Source organism: Amblyraja radiata, unplaced genomic scaffold (genome assembly GCF_010909765.2).
Source record: "Amblyraja radiata isolate CabotCenter1 unplaced genomic scaffold, sAmbRad1.1.pri scaffold_891_ctg1, whole genome shotgun sequence".
Taxonomy (NCBI): Eukaryota; Metazoa; Chordata; class Chondrichthyes; order Rajiformes; family Rajidae; genus Amblyraja; species Amblyraja radiata.
The window spans coordinates 31,037-44,369 of NW_022630891.1; the positions used below are offsets into that span (position 1 = coordinate 31,037).

General features: G+C 28.5%; 1 long non-coding RNA gene across 1 annotated transcript in view; it reads right to left on the minus strand.

The window, feature by feature from the left end:
- Nucleotides 1-900: 900 nt before the first annotated feature.
- Nucleotides 901-13,333, minus strand: part of LOC116970445 — a 13,417-nt gene continuing 984 nt past the window's right edge. The window contains exons 2-3 of the long non-coding RNA XR_004411143.1: nt 13,017-13,018; nt 901-910 (exon numbers count right to left, since the gene is read on the minus strand). This is a non-coding gene — a long non-coding RNA (uncharacterized LOC116970445). The remainder of the gene's footprint in view (nt 911-13,016; nt 13,019-13,333) is intronic.

Here is a 13,333-nt window from a genome sequence, read left to right on the forward strand (position 1 = left end):
GTTATATAGTAACAACAACGATTTACATGGGACATTGTGCGGTGCAAAGTACACCACTCAACGATTCCTTGCCCGAAGGCAATCCACCAACTGTGTTGGCAGGACGACCCGACAATAGTTGGACTCTGAACTCACACAAGTGTGTGCATGCAAAGTCGCCAGGTCGTTTTTGCAGTTGCAACAACTGTATAGTCCTTTCTCGTTGCGGTGTTTGGTCGGTGGCCGCATTCGATTGGGGGGTGTGCGGCCTACAAAAATACATAATACACACACAACCCCCAAACACACTGCCCCAACTACGCGACAGTGCACATGAGAACCTTCTCACAGCAAACCACACAGCCAAACACAGCCGTGAAAACACGCCTGTAGATGGTAGATACACCTGGCGTGCTTTCGTACGGTGATGATCCTTCCGCAGGTTCACCTACGGAAACCTTGTTACGACTTTTACTTCTTTTAGATCCCAATTTTTGCGGGTCCTCTCAGCATCTTGTAAACCAAGTTGTCCGATCCGACTCGCTCAAAGTAACATCCATCAGTAGTAGCGACGGGCGGTGTGTACAAAGGGCAGAGACGTATTCAACATGAGTTGGTGACTCACGCTTACGAGGAATTCCTCTTTCATGAGCAATAATTACAAGGCTCAATCCCAATCACGACAGCAATTTGCAAGATTTCCCACTCCTCTCAGAGCAGGTATACTCTTTGTTACTGCCATTGTAGCGCGCGTGCAGCCCAGGACATCGAAGGGCATCACAGACCTGTTATTGCCACGCTTCCCCCGGCTTTAACTTCCGGTAGTCTCTCTATGATAAAGTACAAACGTAAACTTATGCGAGATAAGGTAGTACCCCAATCAAGTAGAGATCGTGGTCTCGCTCGTTACCGGAATAGACCTGACAGATCACTCCACCAACTAAGAACGGCCATGCACCACCATTCACTGTATCATGAAAGATCTCTCAGTCTGTCAATCCTTTCAATGTCTGGACCTGGTGAGTTGTCCCGTGTTGAGTCAAATTAAGCCGCAGGCTCCACTCCTGGTGGTGCCCTTCCGTCAATTCCTTTAAGTTTCAGCCTTGCGACCATACTCCCCCCAGAACTAGAACACTTTAGGTTTCCCGGGGGGACCAACCTGGATCTTTCCGGACTGATCCCGTGGTAGCATCGTTTGCTGTCAAAACTAGGACGGTATCTGATCGTCTTCGAACCTTTGACTTTCGTTCTTGATTAATGAAAACATTCTTGGCAAATGCTTTCGCAATAGTCAGTCTTTTGTGGGTCAAAGAATTTCACCTCTCGCCACAAAGTACTAATGCCCTCAAGTGTCCCTTTTAATCGAAACCCAGTTTAGATAGGGGGTTACACACAGTAACACACATGCAGCACACACCGCAAAGCATGCACTAACATATGCTTGATGTTACTGGGTAACATTCCCGTTTAACCAACAAACTAAACCGAGGTTTATCTATTCGTTCCATGCTATTACACTCGAGCGTACGCCTGCTTTGAGCACTATGCTTTATTCAAGGCACGCTCCGCAAGTTTCCGCATGCAGCCAATAAAGTCCACACGCAAATCTTGCGATAAAGAAGGCCTACTTTGCTATACCGTTAAAGTATGGCAACTGAGGCCCCCGTAATCCAACTACGAGCGTTTTAACCGCAACAATTTTGATATACACTACTGGAGCTGGAATTACCGCGGCTGCTGGCACCAGACTTGCCCTCCAGTAGATACTCATCGAAATTGTTAGATTACGTTCATTCCGATAGTGCATCATTTAGATCCACTCCGGTATTTCTCGTCACTACCTCCCAATGTCTGGATTGGGTAATTTGCGCGCCTGCTGCCTTCCTTGGATGTGGTAGCCGTTTCTCAGGCTCCCTCTCCGGAATCGAACCCTGATTCCCCGTTACCCGTCAAAACCTTGGTAAGCCACTACCTTACCAACTAGTTGATAGGGCAGAAATTCGATCGAACTATCGTCAGCGCAAGGCTATACGATATGCACAGTTATTTAGATTCACCTGCAAAGCGACGTGAGTCGCTTGTTGGTTTTGTCTAATAAATGCTCCCATTAAATGGGAATGTAACATGTATTAGCTCTAGATTTGCCACAGTTATCCAATGGCTTTTATGATCGAACGGACAATAACTGATTTACTGAGCGCTTCGCAGTTTCAACTTAAAATGTTATGAACTTAGACATGCATGGCTTAATCTTTGAGACGAGCATATGACCACTGGCAGGATCAACCAGATTGCAGTTTTAGACACCGCGTATCTCGGTTGTGTGCTGTCGTCCGCTAGTGTCGCACCTTAGTGTGACACCTAGGTAGACGTTCGGCACTAGGCTCCAAGTGGAGCACCACAGCTTTGGGGGACATTACAACGTTGGCAACCCTTCTGACCGTAGTTGTGTGCGATACACACACACACTAGCACCACCACAACAACCCTGGCAATAAACTCACTTACATGCGTTTATTTCCGCTGTGTTGTTTGCTTCCAAGTCGCTGCTAAAGGTTGCGGCGTCTCGTAGTGAGAGTAATTATGTATTATGTAGCATAATATTTCACTAGTCGACACATGACAACCTACTCGTATTTACGGTTACACAGTTATCAATTGATAAGTAGCGAAACACGTCGTTACATTAACAACTCCATAAATCAAATCAGTCAATCGTCGCAATAAAAATATTCAAAGTACCGAAACTACAGGCCACACAAACATGTACTAGTAATGAATACCAAAGTATACGGATGTCCTTTTACAACAATGACACATACCTAGTCAATCGCTTATTTGCCAAGTATAAACAAACCAAAAGATTCGCTTCTTGGTGCAATTGCATATATAAACACACCCCCACACTATACTACTCATTAACACTACCACATAGATTACATGTCCGATAATTCACGGTAGTTTGTTCTTTTTACTACAACCGAAATTTTACAGGTCTAGTTACAATTGTTTGTGGCCGAGAAGCGTTGATGGTAGGGTAAATAAGTATAAATACCCAGTCCCCAACATCATTCGCTAAAAGTACCATTACAATTGTAACATCATGCCGGAGATAGGAAGCCTACATACTGTCAAGTACAAGGCCCGAACAAAATTTAAACGCTTTCAAATTTTCACCTACCTCCTAATAATGGTTAGTAAGTCGTTTTTGGGGAATTCACTCTATTCCAAAGGGCCATTAGTGTATAAAACCGTTTATTTACTTGAGGGTCACTAGTGTATAAAAAAGTCCAATTGAATTCCAAAGGGCCGTTAGTGTATAAAACCGTTTTTTTTGATATTCCAAAGGGCTGTTAGTGTATAAAACCGTTTATTTGAGGTCCATTTGTGTAAAATAGTCCAATGGAATTCAAAAGGGCCGTTATTGTGTAAAATAGTCCAATGGAATTCAAAAGGGCCATCAGTATATAAAATAGTCCAATGGAATTCAAAAGGGCCATCAGTGTATAAAATAGTCCAATGGAATTCAAAAGGGCCATTATTGTGTAAAATAGTCCAATGGAATTCAAAAGGGCCATCAGTGTGTAAAATAGTCCAATGGAATTCCAAAGGGCCGTTAGTGTGTAAAATAGTCCAATGGAATTCAAAAGGGCCATTAGTGTATAAAACCGTTTTTTTTTGTATTCCAAAGGGCCATTAGTGTATAAAACCGTTTTTTTTTGTATTCCAAAGGGCCATCAGTGTATAAAACCGTTTTTTTGTATTCCAAAGGGCCATCAGTGTATAAAACCGTTTTTTTTTGTATTCCAAAGGGCCATTAGTGTATAAAACCGTTTTTTTTTGTATTCCAAAGGGCCATTAGTGTATAAAACCGTTTTTTTTTTATTCCAAAGGGCCATCAGTGTATAAAACCGTTTTTTTTTTTTTTTCCAAAGGGCCATTAGTGTATAAAACCGTTTTTTTTTGTATTCCAAAGGGCCATTAGTGTATAAAACCGTTTTTTTTTTATTCCAAAGGGCCATTAGTGTATAAAACCGTTTTTTTTTATTCCAAAGGGCCGTTAGTGTATAAAACCGTTTTTTTTTTTATTCCAAAGGGCCATTAGTGTATAAAACCGTTTTTTTTTTTATTCCAAAGGGCCATTAGTGTATAAAACCGTTTTTTTTTTATTCCAAAGGGCCATCAGTGTATAAAACCGTTTTTTTTGTATTCCAAAGGGCCATTAGTGTATAAAACCGTTTTTTTTTGTATTCCAAAGGGCCATTAGTGTATAAAACCGTTTTTTTTTTATTCCAAAGGGCCATCAGTGTATAAAACCGTTTTTTTTGTATTCCAAAGGGCCATTAGTGTATAAAACCGTTTTTTTTTTGTATTCCAAAGGGCCATTAGTGTATAAAACCGTTTTTTTTTTTATTCCAAAGGGCCATCAGTGTATAAAACCGTTTTTTTTGTATTCCAAAGGGCCATTAGTGTATAAAACCGTTTTTTTTTGTATTCCAAAGGGCCATTAGTGTATAAAACCGTTTTTTTTTATTCCAAAGGGCCATCAGTGTATAAAACCGTTTTTTTTGTATTCCAAAGGGCCATTAGTGTATAAAACTGTTTTTTGATATTCAATGGATCTGTTAGTGTGTAAAACTGTTTTTTGATATTCAATGGATCTGTTAGTGTGTAAAACCGTTTTTTGATATTCAATGGATCTGTTAGTGTATAAAACTGTTTTTTGATATTCAAGGGGTCAATATTTTTTTATTTTTGTTTTAGTGTGTTTACACTATTTTATTTTGATATATTGTTGTTTCTGTCAATTTGTTGAATGTACTTTAACGTGTGAGACATATTATTTTACACAATAATATTTAATTGTTTTTTTCATATATTCTATTTCTTTCTAATATTAAGATTTACATTAATTTTTGTTTGCATAATACTTTATTTAAAAACAGCCATTACTTTATTAGTATTACTAAATAATATATCTTTTAGTCATTTAAAATCATATATACATTATAAATTTTTTTTTTTATTAATTATATGTCTATAACATGTTTGCACATGTGCATGCTTAATTATATATTAATCTGTCAACAAACAGTACTTATAATATGAAATTACTAAATATTATGTATTTTAATCCTGTATGATCCTGTGTATTAATAAAGATTATTTTTTTAATATTTATATGACTATAACATGTTTGCACATGTACATGCTTAATTACATATTAATCTGTCTACAAACAATATATTAAATATCAATTTATTCAATATTATATACTTTTATAATATATATAAAATAATATAAAATAATATATTTAAGCATTTTTTTAAATTTAATAAAATCCTATGTACCTTTTTAATTAATTTTTTTTGTTGATTAATGTTTACAATATGTTTAAACATGTGCATAATCTTTTTTAATTTAATCTGTCAACAAACAAAGCTTATAAGCTTAAAATATTAAATATTATGTATTTTAGTTTTATAAAATCATGTGTATTAATTAAATTTATTTTTTTATTAATTATATGTCTATAACATGTTTGCACATGTGCATGCTTAATTATATATTAATCTGTCAACAAACAGTACTTAAAATATGAAATTACTAAATATTATGTATTTTAATCCTGTATGATCCTGTGTATTAATAAAGATTATTTTTTTATTAATGATGTGTTTACATTATATTAGACCATGTGCATGCTTATTTTCATATTAATCTGTCTACAAACAATATATTAAATATCAATTTATTCAATATTATATACTTTTATAATATATATAAAATAATATAAAATAATATATTTAAGCATTTTTTTAAATTTAATAAAATCCTATGTACCTTTTTAATTAATTTTTTTTGTTGATTAATGTTTACAATATGTTTAAACATGTACATAATCTTTTTTAATTTAATCTGTCAACAAACAAAGCTTATAAGCTTAAAATATTAAATATTATGTATTTTAGTTTTATAAAATCATATGTATTAATTAAATTTATTTTTTTATTAATTATATGACTATAACATGTTTGCACATGTGCATGATTATTTACAAATTAATCTGTCAACAAACAGTACTTAAAATATGAAATTACTAAATATTATGTATTTTAATCCTGTATGATCCTGTGTATTAAATAAGATTATTTTTTTATTAATTATGTGTTTACATTATATTAGACCATGTGCATGCTTATTTTCATATTAATCTGTCTACAAACAAAGTATTCAATATCAATTTATTCAATATTATATACTTTTATAATATATATAAAATAATATAAAATAATATATTTAAGCATTTTTTTAAATTTAATAAAATCCTATGTACCTTTTAATTAATTTTTTTTATTGATTAATGTTTACAATATGTTTAAACATGTACATAATCTTTTTTAATTTAATCTGTCAACAAATAAAGCTTATAAGCTTAAAATATTAAATATTATGTATTTTAGTTTTATAAAATCATATGTACATTATAAATTTATTTTTTTAATATTTATATGACTATAACATGTTTGCACATGTGCATGCTTAATTATATATTAATCTGTCAACAAACAGTACTTATAATATGAAATTACTAAATATTATGTATTTTAATCCTGTATGATCCTGTGTATTTAATAAGATTATTTTTTTATTAATGATGTGTTTACATTATATTAGACCATGTGCATGCTTATTTTCATATTAATCTGTCTACAAACAATATATTAAATATCAATTTATTCAATATTATATACTTTTATAATATATATAAAATAATATATTTAAGCATTTTTTTAAATTTAATAAAATCCTATGTACCTTTTTAATTAATTTTTTTTATTGATTAATGTTTACAATATGTTTAAACATGTACATAATCTTTTTTAATTTAATCTGTCAACAAATAAAGCTTATAAGCTTAAAATATTAAATATTATGTATTTTAGTTTTATAAAATCATATGTACATTATAAATTTATTTTTTTAATATTATATGACTATAACATGTTTGCACATGTGCATGCTTAATTATATATTAATCTGTCAACAAACAGTACTTATAATATGAAATTACTAAATATTATGTATTTTAATCCTGTATGATCCTGTGTATTTAATAAGATTATTTTTTTATTAATGATGTGTTTACATTATATTAGACCATGTGCATGCTTATTTTCATATTAATCTGTCTACAAACAATATATTAAATATCAATTTATTCATTATTATATACTTTATAATATATATAAAATAATATAAAATAATATATTTAAGCATTTTTTTTAAATTTAATAAAATCCTATGTACCTTTTTAATTAATTTTTTTTATTGATTAATGTTTACAATATGTTTAAACATGTGCATAATCTTTTTTAATTTAATCCGTCAACAAATAAAGCTTAAAAGCTTAAAATATTAAATACACTATTTTACTTTAAAAACGTAATTTATACATTAAAATACTTCTTGCAACATTGTGTACATAATAAATAATATATATAAAATGCATAAAGTAAATGCATAACAATAATATTATGCAATACTATGTTTACATTTATAAATAAATCTCTCTAATTATTATTGTATTAAATCTAATCTTTTAATTAATTAGCATATTTATAATTAATCTGCACATTAATACTTTAATAACATGATTATAAATATATAGACAATAATATAGCAGACAATAAGGGTATTAAAATTAATACACTATGATCTACTACTTAATAATATAGACATTAATTATTACTTTGTATATTTTAATAATAAAATATACAGTACTTTATATTAATTAAATATATTATTTTAGTTAAATATATACACTTAGACATTTTTTGTAATATTTTAATGTACATTGTAAAGTATCAGCCATTATTGTACACCTTGTTGCCAATGTACATGCGCAGTCATTGTGATAAATTACTATTATTTATAAAGTAGCTCATTGTAGCAGGTACAATAGTGTCTACACTTTATATATGTTAACTATAATGTTTTATAGTTAATTTAGTTAATTATATACATTTATTTAGTTATTATGGGGTTTAAATAGAGGTTTTAAAGTTATAAGTCATTAATATGCTCGGGGATTAGATTACGAAAACGTGATTACTCGTAAAAGTAGCTATTTTATAGAAAGTAGCTCATTGTAGCAGGTACAATAGTCTCTACACTTTCTATTTGTTAAATATAATGTTTTATAGTTAATTTAGTTAATTATATACATTTATTTAGTTATTATGGGGTTTAAATAGAGGTTTTAAAGTTTTAAGCCATTAATATGCTCGGGGATTAGATTACGCAAACGTGATTACTCGTAAAAGTAGCTATTTTATAGAAAGTAGCTCATTGTAACAGGCACAATCAACACCACACTTTATATATGTTAAATATAATGTTTTATAGTTAATTTAGTTAATTATATACATTTATTTAGTTATTATGGGGTTTAAATAGAGGTTTTAAAGTTTTAAGCCATTAATATGCTCGGGGTGAGATTACGCATGGGTGATTATTTAATAAAACTACATTTATTCAAAAAGTAGCTTATTGTAGCAGGCACAATAGTCTCTACACTTTATATATGTCAAATATAATGTTTTATTATTGATTTAATTAAAATATATACATTAAAACATTTTTATAGGGTTTTAATAGAGGTTTTAAAGTTTTAAGCCATTAATATGCTCGGGGTGAGATTATGCGAACGTGATTACTCGTAAAAGTAGCTATTTTATAGAAAGTAGCTCATTGTAACAGGTACAATAGTATCTACACTTTATATATGTTAAATATAATGTTTTATAGTTAATTTAGTTAATTATATACATTTACTTGGGTTATTATAGTGTTTGAATAGAGGTTTTAAAGTTTTAAGCCATTAATATGCTCGGGGTGAGATTATGCGAACGTGGTTACTCGTAAAAGTAGCTATTTTATAGAAAGTAGCTCATTGTAACAGGTACAATAGTATCTACACTTTATATATGTTAAATATAATGTTTTATAGTTAATTTAGTTAATTATATACATTTATTTAGTTATTATGGGGTTTTAATAGAGGTTTTAAAGTTTTAAGCCATTAATATGCTCGGGGATTAGATTACGCAAACGTGATTACTCGTAAAAGTAGCTATTTTATAGAAAGTAGCTCATTGTAACAGGCACAATCAACACCACACTTTATATATGTTAAATATAATGTTTTATAGTTAATTTAGTTAATTATATACATTTATTTAGTATTATGGGGTTTAAATAGAGGTTTTAAAGTTTTAAGCCATAATATGCTCGGGGATTAGATTACGCAAACGTGATTACTCGTAAAAGTAGCTATTTTATAGAAAGTAGCTCATTGTAACAGGCACAATCCACACCACACTTTATATATGTTAAAATATAATGTTTTATAGTTAATTTAGTTAATTATATACATTTATTTAGTTATTATGGGGTTTAAATAGAGGTTTAAAGTTTTTAAGCCATTAATATGCTCGGGGTGAGATTACGCATGGGTGATTACTTATAAAACTAGCATTTATTCAAAAAGTAGCTTATTGTAGCAGGCACAATAGTCTCTACACTTTATATATGTCAAATATAATGTTTTATTATTAATTTAATTAAAGTATATACATTAAAACATTTATTATAGGGTTTTAATAGAGGTTTTAAAGTTTTAAGCCATTAATATGCTCGGGGTGAGATTATGCGAACGTGATTACTCGTAAAAGTAGCTATTTTATAGAAAGTAGCTCATTGTAACAGGTACAATAGTCTCTACACTTTATATATGTTAAATATAATGTTTTATTGTTAATTTAGTTAAAGTATATATATTAATTTAGTTATTATAGGCTTTTAATAGAGGTTTTAAAGTTATAAGCCATTAATATGCTCGGGGTGAGATTACGCAGGGGTGATTATTTAATAAAACTACATTTATTCAAAAAGTAGCTCATTGTAGCAGGTACAATAGTCTCTACACTTTATATATGTTATATATAATGTTTTATTATTAATTTAGTTAAAGTATATACATTAAAACATTTATTATAGGGTTTTAATAGAGGTTTTAAAGTTATAAGTCATTAATATGCTCGGGGTGAGATTATGCAAACGTGGTTACTCGTAAAAGTAGCTATTTTATAGAAAGTAGCTCATTGTAACAGGCACAATAGTCTCTACACTTTATATATGTTAAATATAATGTTTTATAGTTAATTTAGTTAATTATATACATTTACTTGGGTTATTATAGTGTTTTAATAGAGGTTTTAAAGTTTTAAGTCATTAATATGCTCGGGGTGAGATTACGCAGGTGTTAATACTTATAAAAGTAGCTATTTTATAGAAAGTAGCTCATTGTAGCAGGTACAATAGTCTCTACACTTTATATATGTTAAATATAATGTTTTATTATTAATTTAGTTAAAGTATATACATTAAAACATTTATTATAGGGTTTTAATAGAGGTTTTAAAGTTTTAAGCCATTAATATGCTCATGTATTGGATTACGCAGGTGTTAATACTTATAAAAGTAGCTATTTTATAGAAAGTAGCTCATTGTAACAGCACAATCAACACCACACTTTATATATGTTAAATATAATGTTTTATTATTAATTTAATTAAAATATATACATTAAAACATTTTTATAGGGTTTAAATAGAGGTTTTAAAGTTTTAAGCCATTAATATGCTCGGGGTGAGATTACGCAGGGGTGATTATTTAATAAAACTACATTTATTCAAAAGTAGCTCATTGTAGCAGGTACAATAGTCTCTACACTTTATATATGTTATATATAATGTTTTATTATTAATTTAGTTAAAATATATACATTAAAACATTTATTATAGTGTTTAAATAGAGGTTTTAAAGTTTTAAGCCATTAATATGCTCGGGGATTAGATTACGCAAACGTGATTACTCGTAAAAGTAGCTATTTTATAGAAAGTAGCTCATTGTAGCAGGTACAATAGTCTCTACACTTTATATATGTTATATATAATGTTTTATTATTAATTTAGTTAAAATATATACATTAATTTAGTTATTATAGGGTTTTAATAAAGGTTTTAAAGTTATAAGCCATTAATATGCTCGGGGATTAGATTATGCGAACGTGATTACTCGTAAAGTAGCTATTTTATATAAAGTAGCTCATTGTAGCAGGTACAATAGTCTCTACACTTTATATATGTTAAATATAATGTTTTATTGTTAATTTAGTTAATTATATATATTAATTTAGTTATTATAGGGTTTTAATAGAGGTTTTAAAGTTTTAAGCCATTAATATGCTCGGGGTGAGATTACGCAGGTGTTAATACTTATAAAAGTAGCTATTTTATAGAAAGTATCTCATTTTAACGGAGAAAATATACACAATACTTTATATTTGTTATATATATATTCATTAAATATATTATTTTAGTTAAAATATATACATTTAAAACATTTATTATAGTATTTTAGTGTACAATTAATAGTTTGCAGCCATTATTGTACACCTTGTTGCCAATGTACATGCGCCGTCAGTATGATAAATTACAATTATACAGAAAGTATCTCATTTTAACGGAGAAAATAGTCACTACACTTTATATTTGTTATATATATATTCAATAAATATATTATTTTAGTTAAAATATATACATTTAAAACATTTATTATAGTATTTTAGTGTAAATTATAAAGTTTTCAGCCATTATTGTACACCTTGTTGTCAATGTACATGCGCTGTCAGTATGATAAATTACAATTATTCAGAAAGTATCTCATTTTAACGGAGAAAATAGTCACTACACTTTATATTTGTTATATATATATTCAATAAATATATTATTTTAGTTAAAATATATACATTAAAACATTTATTATAGTATTTTAGTGTAAATTATAAAGTTTGCAGCCATTATTGTACACCTTGTTGTCAATGTACATGCGCAGTCATATAATAAAATGAGTATAATATAGAAAGTATCTCATTTTAACAGGTAAAATATACACAATACTTTATATTTGTTATATATATATTCAATAAATATATTATTTTAGTTAAAATATATACATTTAAAACATTTATTATAGTATTTTAGTGTAAATTATAAAGTTTGCAGCCATTATTGTACACCTTGTTGCCAAGTACATGCGCTGTCAGTATGATAAATTACAATTATACAGAAAGTAGCTCATTTTAACAGGTAAAATATACACAATACTTTATATTTGTTATATATATATTCAATAAATATATTATTTTAGTTAAAATATATACATTAAAACATTTATTATAGTATTTTAATGTAAATTATAAAGTTTTCAGCCATTATTGTACACCTTGTTGCCAATGTTCATGCGCAGTCATATAATAAAATGAGTATAATATAGAAAGTATCTCATTTTAACGGAGAAAATAGTCACTACACTTTCTATTTGTTAAATATATATTCAATAAATATATTATTTTAGTTAAAATATATACTTAAAACATTTATTATAGTATTTTAGTGTAAATTATAAAGTTTGCAGCCATTATTGTACACCTTGTTGCCAATGTACATGCGCAGTCATTTAATAAAATGAGTATAATATAGAAAGTATCTCATTTTAACGGAGAAAATAGTCACAATACTTTATATTTGTTATATATATATTCAATAAATATATTATTTTAGTTAAAATATATACATTAAAACATTTATTATAGTATTTTAATGTAAATTATAAGGTTTGTAGTTATTAATGTACACCTTGTTGCCAATGTACATGCGTGAATACTTGAATAAAACTACATTTATTCAAAAAGTATCACATTGTAACAGGCACAATAGTCTCTACACTTTATATATGTTATATATAATGTTTTATTATTATTTTTAGCTAAATATATACATTAAAACATTTATTATAGTATTTAATGTAAATTATATAATTTTCAGCCATTAATATACGTGTGTATGTAATTACGCACGCGTGAATACCTAGTGAAATTACAATTTTACTTTAAAGTTGCTTGTTTTTACTCCTACAAAAAATATAACCTTTTTATATTACTCAGTAATAAGTATTTAAATAAATAAAATCAAAAAAAATTAACATTTTCTATTAAATAACCGTTAATTTAACAAATATCACATAAATTATAATATTTCACCAACTCAACTCCAGAGGGCAAAATAAATATTCACCAACTCAACTCAAGAGGGCAAAACAAATATTATATAAACTAACTAATATTTCACCAACTCAACTCAAGAGGGCAAAACATATATCACATCTACTACAACCAACTCAACTCCAGAGGGCAAAACAAATATAACTAACATTTCACCAACTCAAC